The sequence below is a fragment of the Sapajus apella genome, unplaced genomic scaffold, assembly GCF_009761245.1.
Source record: "Sapajus apella isolate SASKATOON/1434 unplaced genomic scaffold, GSC_monkey_1.0 scaffold8, whole genome shotgun sequence".
Classification (NCBI taxonomy): domain Eukaryota; kingdom Metazoa; phylum Chordata; class Mammalia; order Primates; family Cebidae; genus Sapajus; species Sapajus apella.
This window is the reverse complement of record NW_022436948.1, coordinates 39907360-39918623: the sequence shown is the minus strand read 5'-3', so window position 1 is coordinate 39918623 and position 11264 is coordinate 39907360. Positions and strand designations below refer to the sequence as shown.

Here is an 11264-nt window from a genome sequence, read left to right as displayed (position 1 = left end):
TCCAGAACATAATATTAAAATAATGTTTCTGCAGATTGCACACAGTTTTGTTCAATTTATTTAAAGCTCAAACACTTGCAAAACTAAACGGGATATTCTTTATAGATGCAATTAGGTTAAAAAAAATATGACTAGGCTGGGCACCGTGGCTCTTGCCTATAACCCCAACACTTTGGGAGGCTGAGGTGAGTGGATCACTTGAGGCCAGGAATTCCAGACCAGTCTAGCCAACATGGCAAAATCTTGTCTTTACTAAAAATATAAAAGCTAGCCAGGCATGGTGTGGCACACCAGTAATCCCAGCTGAGGCATGAGAATTGCTTGAACCCAGGAGGCGGAGTTTGCAGTGAGCTGAGATCATACCACTGCACTTCAACTTTGGCGACAGAGCAAGACTCTGTTTCAAAAAAAAACCAACTATGATGATAAACAAGTAAAATAGCAACCACACAAAACCTCTGTGGAGAAGAGAGAAAACGGGATCAAGGAAGACCACACAGAAAATTTCAAAGGTAAGTCCACATTATAATGTCTTCAACTAAAGGACAAGTATGTGGGGTTTTGTTGTGTATGTACTGGTTTTATTTATGTTTTAAACACATTTATATAAATATTATTTTATATTAATGCCACATTTAATCAAAGCAATTAAATGAAATGTCTCAATGGTATTGCTCTAACTGAAGAAGCTGGACTTAACTATGACTGTTTTTAAGGGAGAGAGTTTGGAAATTAATGTCGTTGGACATCTAAATAGTCGGGTAATTTTACAGCTACATGCGTCTTTGCATCTGTATCTATGTAAAAATGGTTACAGGATGCAAAGGAGTAAAATACACTGTATATGTCAGGATGCCTGCACTATACAAACCTCTTTTAAAAATAATCTCTCACTCATACCTTATTCTGGGAAGCTGGTCTTTGTTTGTTTGGCTTTTGTTTCATTTTTAAATGTAATCACGTTTCTCCCTTCATTTCAGTGATTAAATGAGGAGAGGTTTTTTTGTCTTTGTTTTATGTCAAGGTAGCCCATTCAAGGGCTAGCTAGTGGTATATGGCCATTAGCTGCTATAAAAAGATACATTCTTTCAGTGATCTGATTTTCTGGAAAATGCATAAAGACCATGGCCATTGACAGCAGCATGGTGGAGGATGAAGGTGTAGAAGAAGTCAAAAAATTGTATCAGACAAGATCAGATAGACAGACCAAGTGACACAACAGTATTGAGACAGCAACATCTACAACTCAGTAGAGGAATTAATAAGTGAGGCAATGGAAATAAACTCAGAGAAACAACAATCGTAGTAAAAACAACCTGAGATGTCATGAGAAAGCAGGAAAGTGTGTTTTGACCGAGTCCAGCGTAACAGTGCTTAGGGTGGCCTTGCTGCATGAGAATTTTCCAGTCCACATTAATTCCTCTTTTCCTTGGAATAGCTCCAGTGGAACACTGTTCCTTGCAGAGAAGAAAAAAGCCAGATTAAAGTAAAAGATAAAGTTATGCATAGAATGTAATTTTGTATTACTTTTATTGACAATTTCATTTTATTTTGTCTTTTACCTCCTAATTTTCCCTTCTTCTTCTTCTTCTTCTTCCTCCTCCTTCTTCTTCTTCTTCTTCTTCTTCTTCTTCTTCTTTCTTCTTCTTCTTCATGTGAAGTTGTGTTTTCTTGCTGTATTTAAGTTCTCCTTGTAAGCCACCTGCAACCATTCAGCATATTATTTTGTACAAAAAGAAACTTCCTTAGAATAAGAGTAATACAGTCTACAAAACAGTCTGGAAACTCACAAATAATTACTTATTGGAAATAATGCAAAAAAAAGTTTTGATGGCACATTTGAACAAGAAGGGAGTCGTATGAAGGAAACACACAGAGAAGAGGAACATCTATTGTGTGTCTCCCTCAGGAAGATGAAAGCAGGGGACAAATGTGGCTTTCCTTTTCTGTTTGGTGGGAATAAGAAACTATAGACAAAGAGCCATAAAAATGTATAACATTCTTAGATTTTTTATTTGGAATATTCTACTTTCCCAAAGAGATTTGGGGCAAAACCCATACAATAAAAAAGCCTACAATTTTGTTTTTGGGAAGAGCAAGGAAAGGAACTGCGGTTTGATGGTGACAGTGCTTTGTGAAATGCAACCATTTACCCAGGTAGGTTTTGGGAGAAATGGATGATCTCATCTTCTGAGAAATAAAATTAATACATTTTCATTAACTCCTCCATTTTGGAGGCTAATTCTAAGAAACAGAGAAGAAGACAAGTTTGAGTCCCGGAGTGATGCTGTACTTTGTAATGCCACATTAGGTGGGGTTCCCACCGACAGACACAGACAGAGGTTTTTGTTTTTTTCTTTCCCTAATGGTAAGAAAGGAAGCTTTTTTACATTTTTTGGTCTTTGGCAACCCACCCAGGAGGCTGGTCTTTGAACTCCTCCACATTCATTCCCACAGACACTAAATTTATCTAGAGCAGACTTTGGCTCTAAACTCAGAACAGATGGAGAGAAAGATGCTGTCTAAGAAAAGCAGAAATGGCAAAATTGCATTCTGGTTTGAATGTTCTTCATTAAGAGTGTTTATTGTGTTAATGCTGTGGCTACATCATCCTACTCCAAGGGTAAGTGGCCACTGGTCTGAATATGGCCGGAATAGATGAGTAATATGATTTTAATTATTTTTTTTTTGATGAGCCAACAATAAAGGATAAAATGGAGAGAGGAAAATAAGACAGGGAAAGAAAGATTGGTCTTTCCCTAGAGAGTCATGCTCCTTAGGTCTAGGTAGTGACAGGCAGTGGTCTGGAGAAGTGCATGTGGAAATCTGTATATTTAAACTTAGGTCAGTCTTATTAGCAGACAAATGGGAAGAACCTTGCCCAAATTCTTTTTCCTTCCTGTGAGTGCATGGAGACTAAAACATAAAACATACCAAAAATCACATGAAGAAGAATAGGTAAAATAAATGGACCTGTATTAAATTTTTTAAACTTTGTAAGAAAAATTGTAAGTTTTCAAGGATGTAGCTCTGAGAGATCTAGGTTAGATTGGAGTTTATTTCTGTAATTAAAACTGAACAGTGATAAATTCAATTGGTGGATCAATTCTGATGAATTCCAGGTTGTACCCTAGACCTTCGTGAATGAGTAGGTTTCTTGATTGCCAGAATAGATTCCAAATATCCAGAGTATCCTGCACTTTCTCTGACATTCCTTCTCAGCATTTGTGAAAATTGTATACTGAGCCAGTAAAAATTAAGAACCTATTTTTCATTAGTATTATGGCCAAATAAAGTGTAATTCTCATTTCCTATATTTTGCATCATGCATGAAATCTTTTACACCATGTGATGAGACTAGATACAGCCAATTCAGTCCTTAAGTCAGTGAGTGTTTTTAAAATTTGAATGTGAAAAAGAAAAATAAATAAATAAATAAATAAATAAATAAAATAAAATTTGAATGTGATAGTATTTACTTGGGAAAACTCTATAGAATTCTGATTTAATTCAGTAAATCTGGGGTGGGATTCTGAATGTCTATAAAGTTCCCAGTTTATGGTATCGTTGCTGGTTCCAAAACCATACTTTAAGCAGCAAGGGTACAGGTGACAAAAAGATGCACTTCTTGTATCAAATAGTTCCCTAATGAATTTCTATACACTTATACATTTTTATTAATTACTTGTGGAGAACATTTAAAGAAATTAAAATTATTAAGTTAAAGGAGAAATACTGGATGTAATACCTGTACTGTATTTTAATTTTTATTTATAAATATGGCAATCATATATCAGAATAAAACTCATGAAGACATCAAGTACATGTATAAATAAAATTATTTTTGTACATAAATATGTAACTATTTTGATTTAATGTTATTTATTTAAGTCAGTCTCAATAGTCTTTTTCTCAGACATCAACTAATTTAAGAATATGTAACAGAGTTCCTGTACTATTTTGGCACTCAATAAATATTTGCTAAGTGAATGAGTAAGTGAGGATTGTGTTTAGAAGTTTTATGCTTTATGGCAATTATATATCGTAATTAATTGTTATTTTTTAAATTGTACTTTAGGTCCTGGGGTACATGTGCAGGTCATGCACGTTTGTGGCATAGGTACATACATAACCAGGTGGTTTGCTGCCTCCATTCTCCCTTCATCTTTATTCAGCATTTCTCCCCACATTATCCCTCCCCACCCTCCCCACTCCCTGCTGTGTCTCGCCTAGCACTCCCACCAAAAGCCCCCAGCGTGTAATGCTCCTCTCCCTGAGTCTATGTGTTCTCATTGTTCAACACCTGCCTATGAGTGAGAACATGCTGCGTTTGGTTTTCTGTTCTTGTGTCAGTTTGCTGAGAGTTATGGTTTCCAGACTCATCCAAGTCCCCACAAAGGACATGAACTCATCGTTTGTTATGGCTATGTAGTATTCCATGGTGTATATGTGCCACATTTTCTTTGTCCAGTCTATCATTGATGGGCATTTGGGTTGGTTCCAGGTCTTTGCTATTGTACACAGTGTTGAAATAAACATACATGTGCATATGTCTTTATAATAGGACGATTTATAATTCTTTGGGCATATACCCAGTAATGGGATTACTGGGTCAAATGGAATTTCTATTTCTAGATCCTTGAGGAATCGCCACACTGTCTTCCACAATGGTTGAACTAATTTACACTCCCACCAACAGTGTAAAAGTGTTCCTATTTCTCCACATCCTCTCCAACATCTGTTGTCTCCAGATTTTTTTAATGATTGCCATTCTAACTGGCATGAGATGATACCTCAATGTGGTTTTGATTTGCATTTCTCTAATGACTAGTGATGATGAGCATTTTTTCATATGTTTGTTGGCCTCATATGTGTCTAAGAAAAATCCTAAAATTTGAGACAATGAAGGAGGAGAAGCAGGGAGATATTGAAAAAAGAGGATTCAGTAATAGATGGTATGATTTAGTTTTGTGTCTCTGCTCAAATCTCACCCTGAATTGTAGTTCCTATAATCCTCATGTTGTGGGAGGGACCTAGTAGGAGGTAATTGAATCATGGAGGTGGTTTTCCCCATACTATTCTCATGATACTGAGTGAGTTTTCACGCCATCTGATGGTTTTATAAGGGGCTTCCCCCTTCACTCGGCTCTCATTCTTCTCCTTCTTGCCACCACATGAAGAAGGATGTGCTTGCTTCCCCTTCCGCCATGACTGTAAGTTTCCTGAGGCCTCCCCAGCCCTGCAGAACTGTGTGCACTTAAATCTCTTTCCTTTATAAATCACCCAGTCTCAGGTGTGTTTTATTTAGCAGCATAAAAACAAACTAATACGGTAGTGTACATCAGTTATAGGCTAGGTTAACAACATGGCAGCAAAAGTGTCAAGGTGAGACATCACAGAATATAAATTATGTGATATAAGAAACTTAATTTAATGTAATTTCTTTAAATTTGAGATAAACTATGCTTACTTTAAAATGTTACCCAATGCAGCCCTAAATTTTTCCCTCTTCAAGAAGCAGAAACTTAAACAAAATCTCTGTTACGCCTGCCCATCACAAGTCAGCTACAGCTGGCTCTCATTCCTGGCACCTCATGTAGCCATTTTGCATGCATGCACAAGTGCATGCACGAATCTCCTCCATCTCAAAGTTAACCTCTCTTGTCTTCCAGATTTCAGAGAACATGTCCCATTTTTTCTACCGCCTAAAGCTTCTGACCACAATGTGCTGCTTAATTTTAGTTCTAACGCCAAGACTTATCCCTACACTGACCATATTGATTACTAGGTGTCTCATCAGTAAAGTGTGTGTGTTAATGAGATAATTTATGTGTTAAAAGACAGCTGATTAAAAGCTAGACAACTCAGGCTCTCTTCTCAGCTTTTCCATTATTTCTGTGTGTTTCCTTGAGGAAGCCACATAATATTTCTTGGTTTCAGAATGGCAGTGGGCCATCAATCTCTCTGAACCTGCATCTCTACATTTGAACTCCTTGAAGATTTTTTAATAAAGTCATATTGTTAAAGTAACCAAATTAACTTTGCTATAGAGTGAAAGTCAAAGACATCTGACATCTCTGATTTCTGTTAAAAAAAATCTTTACAGGACTCTAATTTGATAGTGTTAATATATACATGACATAATCAAAGTTGTTTGAATATAATGTCCTTGAAAAGAGTGAGAGTTTCTATAAAGAGTAATCTGACTTTATATTATGTTTTAACACATTTTTAAAAAACTATGTGTTACATACAGGATGTATTTTATTAAATTCTTGGGTACATTGAAGTAAATATTAAGGCAGAAGTAAATTTTATTGTATATAGGTTTTAACATTTTCTATAATAGATATATCTTTAAAATAATATTCTATGAGAAATATATTCAGTATGCCTTTAGTTGTTTGACATTTGTTTTAATATAAATACCAAAGTCTTTAAGAGAAAATTCAAACTTAAATTATCTTCTTTTATGATTTTTCAAATTTTGGCTGCAACTTTATCACATAAGAGTAAATTCTAGTCACATGTACAGTTTAGAAGGATGGACAAATGTAAAACAAGAGGGACTAGAATTAGATTTCATCATAAATTTTGGTATGTTTGACATGATAGCAGATATATGCACAGAGGGAGTCAGTGTCAGTTGAATGCAGAAAATCCTAGATCAGGCTCATGTTTTTTAAGAAAGGGTCTCTCTCTGTCACCCAGGCTGGAGTGCAATGTCACAATCATAGGTCGCTGCAGCCTCAAACTGCTGACCAGGCTCATTAATATGTTACCTTTGGTAATGGAAGAAGAAAAAAATGAGGATATTTTTTGAATCTCATATAAGAAGTATTTGGCAACCTTTCTTTCAGTGAAAACTTTGATTATTTATTTTAATATTTTAACTACTTTACAGTTTATATGTTTTTCATCATTTTTCCAAGAATTATGAAATATTGGGATCTTTCTAAAGGGTTTGTATGTTTTGAATCACTTCAATATAAAAAAAGGTCAGAAGAAAATTTGGGTTTAATGTGTAACAGGCATATATACACCATGGAATATTATGTAGCCATCAAAAATGATGAGTTTGTGTCCTTTGTAGGGACATGGATGAACCTGGAAACCATCATTCTCAGCAAACTGACAGAAGAGCAGAAGATCAAACACTGCATGTTCTCACACATAGGTGGGTGTTGAACAATGAGAACACATGGACACAGGGAGGGGAGCACTACACACTGGGGTCAGTTGGGGGGAAATAGGGGAGGGACGGTGAGAGGTGAGGAGCTGGGGAGAGATAGCAAGGGGAGAAATGCCAGATGTAGGTGATGGGGAGGAAGGCAGCAAATCACACTGTCACCGTGTGTACCTATGCAACAATCTTGCATGTTCTTCACATGTACCCCAAAACCTAAAATGCAATAAAATAAATAAATGGGAAAAAAAATATGATAGCACAGTGTATGTGGAAGTATATGTGTATGTGCATTAATTTATTTATATTTATTTCTCTGACTATAAAAACCAATGTAAATTCAGTACTATTTTCAAGTGCCTCTATGAAGGCCATATTTTTGCCACTTAGCAAAGGTGGCCCTATAAACTCTGGGGAAAAAAATCCCAGAGCCTCAAGTACTATGACATAACCTCACACTTAATTAGAGTTGCCTTGAACGATCTTTGAGTCTTCATATATTCGAAGATGACACTAAGAAGGACTTATTTCTTTAATGATTTTCTTGAGAATTATTATCACTCAGTGTAAAACAATCTCGGATTTTTGAAATATATATTATAAAAGATTTTCATAGCAATGTATCAATTGAAGGAATAATTGACCTTAAATAAATCTGAATGACAAGTCACTTTAATGCAAAAATTACAATCTAGTTTGTAGATACATCATGGAAATAAAATTAATCCCAGTTAACTAACTGAATGTATGTCATTAGTAATCATAACATTTTAATGTATTATTTCAAAAATATCATTAGTGCATAACTAAATTAATAAAATTATTTCAAGAGTCTCTACAAAAATTAACAAAGGAAATTAGAATACAACACATTATTTTGTCAAAAGCTGTTTATACTACTTGGGAGGCTGAGGCAGAAGGATAGTTTGAGGCCAGGAGTTTGAGATCAGCCTGGGTAGAATAGTGAGACCTCATCTCTACAAAAACTTAAGCTTTTTGGTCGGGCATGGTTACCCATGCCTGCACAGCTACATGGGAGGCTGAGGTGGAAGGATCGCTTGAGCACAGGAGTTCCAGGCTGCAGTGAGCTATGATCATGTCACTGAACTCCAGCTTGGGAAACAGAGCAAGACTCCATTTCTTGAAACAAAAGCAAAAAAAAAAAAGAACCTATTTATAAAACTGATACAATATGTGATTTCTACTAATCGATATTTTCTGAAACATAAGGAATAACTACTGTTAAAATTTACCACCAATCTAAAATATTAGAACTTTTATAATATAATTATCAACATATTAGTGATATTCCAACATTTCACATTTTATTTTTCCATTGTAGTGAAACTCCTTCACAATTATTTGTCGAAATTCAATGCAACTCATAATACTTATGGCAGATTATTAAAAGCTATGGAACTCAAGCACATTTCTCTGTAGTTCCTACTGATTTTTAATGCCAAGAGTGCTTTGATTTTGTCCAACAAATTTGGGCCCAGTTTCGCTTTGGATCTTTTTTTCAAGAAGCTCCAAGGAGTCCCAGAAATTTAGCTATTTACTACCTAACTTAGTTGACTGTTTTTGATGTCTGGCCTTTAGCAAAATGTTAACAACAGTTATCTTTTTCACACAGTTAGGTATACAAGGCAGTCTAGAAGTTCCTGCATAATGGAGATATTTAAAAATATTCTGAAGATCAAGATTAATAAGGTTTGCCAGGGCATAAAGTGGATTATCTAAATGATCTACTTGAACATTTCAAGAATAAACGAGAACTTTAATTGGTGTTTGTAAAGACTTTTGCCATCTGTTTGACTGGAACCCATTCTGCTTCGAATTTCATCTTTTTGTTGCTTATTTCACCTTGAGGATGATAAAAAGAAAACTTTAGTAATGGATTTTGCTTTATCACAATTTAAATTCAAATTTTCTTCTGTATTTAATTAATCTACAGATGGAAAATGGAAAAATTCTTTAGAATGCAATGATGATTAAATCCCCATTGTCTTTGTACCTTGGCATCATGGATATTTTGATTATGAAAAATCATATACCATTTTATCTCTTATTCCGTTTCAAAGGCAGGGAGAAAATAGTGCAAACATAAGGTCTTTTACAATGAACATGTTACACTTCTTTTGGATGTTTGATTTATAAAATAATCGGCTGTGTCTAAGAGAAATGTTAATTTTTCTTTTTTTTTCTTTTTTCCTAGAAGAGAAGAATTTCCCAAGGGGAGAAAAGACAAGAAACCAGACTTCCCTTTCAAAGAGTTAGCTTCACACAGACTAGAGTCACGAAGAAATGGGATTGAAAGTGAAATGGTGGGAATTGGAATTCCTAAATTTCCACATTACTTACCTTTTTGGGAAGGGCACACTGTCGGTTGCAGGATGACTGGTGTTCCTCTTGAAAATTCTAACGCCACTCAGTAGAGATGGCGTCTTGCTGGTGGATTCTGGGTTCTCAGATCAAATAATACCCTGGAAGTCCAACTTCTCTCCCCAGACAGTGTCAACTTTGTATCGACAAATCATTAAGGGACTGTTTGATTATATTGAGTTAGGATGACATTAATAATAATCTGTTGAAAAGAATTAAGAAGTAGGATTAAAAGATGTCTTTATTACTTATCCTAAATATATGATTCTATCCAAAGATTTGTGTATCTCATTGATATCTAATGCCATGTAAACTAGGAATGGGTGCAGGTCATTTCATGATTCAAGTAACATTTTTAGTGATACTATCTCAAACAGAGCACACTATGGGGCTGGGCACAGTGGCTCACATCTGTAATTCCAGTACTTGGGAGGACAAGGTAGGTGGATCACGAGGTTAGAAGAATGAGACCAGCCTTGCCAAAATGGTGAAACTCCATTTCTACCGAAAAAATTAGGTGGGCGTGGTCATGTGTGCCTGTAATCCCAGCTACTCCGGAGGCTGAGGCAGGAGACTCACTTGAACCTGGGAGGTAGAGATTACAGTGAGTCGAGATTGTGCCACTGCACTCCAATCTGGGTGACAGAGCTAGACTCTGTCTCGATTAAAAAAAAAAAAAAGCAACACGCTATGTTTAATTCATGCTAAGTTGTAACTGATCAATGTCAAATCCTTTCTTTATAGCATCTTTGACAAACGGGAAGGGAAAGAGCAAGGGAGCAAGGCTGCTCTGTGTCTGGGAAAATGAGGAATGGGAAAACATTGCCTAAGTGTTTTATCGAACAAAACTTCTTCCCCTGCATAACTAAAATATGACAACACACTTTCAGATGGTCTCTGCTTTACTACAAACCACCTGGATACTCTACTCACTATCCTAAATGCATTTAACATCACAATGCATTAGCAAGTAATGATGTTCTAATGAGATTTTATATAGAAAGAGAATAGGAAGATTTCATTATGTACCCAAGTGAAAACATAATATGTGTCTTCCAGATTATGGTGGTTTTTTTGTTTCAAGTTCACCAGCCATCTCATTTCTCCTTCTTCCTCCGTCATGTGTAATCTAAAATTGTTTCTCTGGTTCTGAATAATTCAGCTCTGATCTCACCTTATATTCTCCAATCAAGTGATAGATAGGCTCATCAATTGTCACTTCATCTGGGAGCATCAATGGTCACTTAAGAGTGGCTGTTGGATCTCTGATATCCTACTCTAGAAGGCTTAGCAAAATTTCTGTTTAACAGAAATAGCTTGTTCCTGTATGGGGAGCTTAGAAAAAGGTATTGCTTTTAAATTGGCTTAGAAAAAGTTATTGCTAAAGAAAAAAGGTTTTATATACTTTTCTACATATGTTTTGCATATGTGTGTGTATACACACAAGTGATAAAGGTTTAACAATAAAGATATATGTGTGTGTAAGTATGTATATGTAGATACGTATATATACACACATAAGTGTACATATAGCTATACACATATACACTTATACGTATATAGTTATACACACACATATATCTTTATTGTTAAACCTTCATTACTTTCTTTCCCAGTCTGATAAGCAGGACTGGACAAACTTAAAGAAAATCCTTAGGACATCTTTATCTTATTTCCATTACCATAGGACAAATAT

General features: G+C 35.5%; 1 long non-coding RNA gene across 1 annotated transcript; it reads left to right on the top strand.

Moving 5' to 3' along the window:
- The first annotated feature begins 409 nt into the window (after nt 1-409).
- On the top strand, nt 410-10901 carry LOC116550988. Its single transcript, XR_004268654.1, has 3 exons — nt 410-512; nt 9402-9510; nt 10313-10901. It is a non-coding gene; the product is annotated as an uncharacterized LOC116550988 (long non-coding RNA).
- The last annotated feature ends 363 nt before the right edge of the window (nt 10902-11264 follow it).